This window comes from Gossypium arboreum, chromosome 10 (genome assembly GCF_025698485.1).
Source record: "Gossypium arboreum isolate Shixiya-1 chromosome 10, ASM2569848v2, whole genome shotgun sequence".
NCBI classification, from domain to species: Eukaryota; Viridiplantae; Streptophyta; class Magnoliopsida; order Malvales; family Malvaceae; genus Gossypium; species Gossypium arboreum.
In genome coordinates, this window is record NC_069079.1 from 58,678,835 (window position 1) to 58,681,998 (window position 3,164).

The 3,164-nt window shown below is 35.8% G+C and overlaps 1 non-coding gene across 1 annotated transcript; it reads left to right on the plus strand.

The window, feature by feature from the left end:
• Positions 1-549: 549 nt before the first annotated feature.
• Positions 550-656, plus strand: LOC128283100 (small nucleolar RNA R71). Its single transcript, XR_008273442.1, has one exon. It is a non-coding gene; the product is annotated as a small nucleolar RNA R71 (small nucleolar RNA).
• The last annotated feature ends 2,508 nt before the right edge of the window (positions 657-3,164 follow it).

Below are 3,164 nucleotides of genomic sequence, written 5' to 3' on the forward strand. Positions count from 1 at the left end.
AGCATCTCTTCAAGGTTTGGTTTTTTCTCTTGTTGATAAGGTGGCTATTGAAAACCCTGAGGATTTTGTGGCTTTGGATTTCCTTGACCTCCTAGGAAAAATTTGGGTGGTTTCTCCAACCTGCATTATAAGTATTACTGTATGGGTTATTTTGAGATCTAAAGTTATTATTACCCATATATTACTTGTTCCTCTTCGGTTGTGGGATTGAAGGATTGATATTCTGTATGCACACCTTCTCCACTTGAGTCACACCTCATTACTGGATATACCTGCATAGAACCAAGTAAACCGTCAATCTTTTTATTTAGAAGTTCTACCTGATTAGAGAGCATGGTGACTGAATTGATGTTATAGATGCCAGCTATTTTCGTTGGCTTTGTCCTCATAACTTGCCACTAATAGTTATTCAGTGACATCTCCTCTATAAATTCATATGCATATTCTGGTGTTTTATTGTTGATGGTTCCGCCAGCAGCTGAGTCAATCATTTGTCTTGTCGAGGGATTCACACCATTGTAGAACGTTTGAACTTGTAGCCAAAGCGATAACCCATGGTGAGGGCACCTTCTCAGTAAGTCCTTGTATCTCTCCCATGCATCGTAAAGTGTTTCTAAATCCATCTGCATAAAAGAAGAGATATCATTACGCAATTTAGCCATTTTAGCCGGCAAAAAATATTTTAGTAAAAATTCCTCAGTCATTTGTTCCCAAGTAGTGATAGACCCTCGTGGTAACAAGTTCAACCACTGTTTAGCTTTGTTTCTCAGTGAAAAGGGAAATAAACGAAGACGAATAGCATCATCAGAAATGCCATTAATTTTGAATGTATCGCAAAATTCAAGAAAATTCGCCAAATGCGTGTTGGGTCCTCATCCTGCAAACTATCAAACTGAACAAACTACTGTATCATCTGAATTGTGTTAGGTTTTAGTTCAAAATTATTCACAGCAATAGCAGGTCTAACTATACTAGACTCAGTTCCTGTTAAATAAGGTTTAGCATAGTCATACATAGTACATGGAGCAGGATTTTGGTTAGCTGCAATTGCAGGAGGCAGCTGATCGCCTGGGTTTTCGGCCATCTCTTCGGTTGAGGGTTGAGTATCGTCTTCTCTCTCGTTCTCTGTGTATCATAAACTATGCCTTATTTCTCTTTGATTTTTGCAAATTGTATGATCGATTTCTTTGTCAAAGAGTAATGGTCCTAACGGGTTTCTTCTAGTCATAAACTATAAAAAAAACTACCTAGAGAGAGAGAAAAAAAGTAAATTAATAAATAATAAAATAAAATAAAATTGCAAGAAAAATAAATGGCTAAAGTAATAAAAATTTAGTGTTCCTAATATTTCAGTTCCCTGGCAACGGCGCCAAAAACTTGATCGCATGATTCGTAACAAGTAATATATATTTATAATGAAGATCAAACCTAGACTAACTATTATCACGATGAAAAAGCAAGCACACCTATCGAAAATAGTATAGTAATGGCAAGACCGGGATATCGTACCCAAGGGAACCAAAAGTACTAGTAATAACTATCTTTTTATTATCTAGCCTAAGAATAAAAGGGTTTGTTTATTAAACTAATTATTTAAAGTAAGAACGTACAGAGAAAAGAATTGGGGAATTGCTTTTGGGAAAATCGATTGACTTGATACAATACCTAAGGAAAAATCCACCTAGACTGTACTTGTTATTCTGGCTCCGAATCGGATGATTTATTCATTCAACTTGTTCCGTAGAGATCCCTAAGTTATGTTATTATCCCTATTCAAGACGAATAACGTCTAATCCCTAGATTGAATAACCGACACTTTTTTCTAATTAACACTCTAGGGTTGCATTAACTCGATCTATGGATCCCCTTATTAGGTTTCACCCTAATCCAGCAAAATTTTGTCACCCTATTTCTAGGCGCGCAATCAACTCTGCTTAATTATGAAAAATGTACTCTTAGACAGGTTCTATTCCTCCTCTGAATAAGAGCGTGTCTTGAATCAATATCCTAGGATATCAAAGCAAGAATTAAGAACACATAATTAAGAACAAGTTAAATATTTATCATACGATTCAGAAAATAAAAACAAGATTCGTCTTAGGTTTCATTCCCCTTAGGTATTTAGGGGGTTTAGTTCATAACTAAATAAGAAAACATCTCATAAGAATAAAAAATACAAAACATAAAGAAAACCCAAAACTCCTGAAGAGGAATTGAGGGGAGATCTTCAGTCTTGATGGTGAATCCAACTTCTGAGATGGATCAATCAGCTTCCGATTACCACCTAAGTTAACTTTTCGGTCTCTTCCTAGGTATACGAATACCCTTCTGGTCTCTCTACTCGGCACAAGTTATACACAACAGGATACCCTTCTAGAATCACATGTCTCGATATTCTATCAAGGGCGTCACTCCCTAATATACTAAGTACTTTTGAATAAACAACCAATTTCAAATAAATAATTACTTAACAAAAAAATAATCTATTTTAATACTTATACAACGATTAATCGGCCAAATTAAAAAAAGATAAATAAAAGAAGAGAAGAGAAGAGATAGGAGAATGCTTATGAATAAATATATTGAAGCAAGATCCAAGAGCAATCTCTGCTCCCAATTGTCTTCACATTGAATAGAAAAGTTCCAACTAAGTGAACATAAAAATAGAATACAAAGAGAACTGAATAGTAAAAATTGTGTCTCTAAGTTTGCTCACAATTCTGGTGACCCTAAGGTTGATTATATAGGCAATGACCTACTTGGTGATCCCTCAACCCTAGATACAATTAGATACCAATAAACGTAATATTTTGATAAATGCTAGGGTCCAAATATGAAAATATCCCAAAAGTGTTGTCTAATGAAAGAATCAGCTTCATTTTGGCTTGCCATTGTCATGTCGTCATGACGTGGAATGTCTCCTCGTCACAACATCACCACCGTGAAATCTCTCTTTTCTTCATCACGTCGTCATGACAAGAGGAAGCTCCTCGTCATGATGTCGAATGTGTTTCGGGCCTTGGTAGCTTTGTTGATTTATTGGGCTTTCTTGTATCACGATCCAATCATCCTTCCTTGTATTCTTAGACCTAAATTGGCATCCTACACGCTTAAATAGCCCATTAGTCACTCATGAATCACGAATCAGCCTTACGTGTCATCGA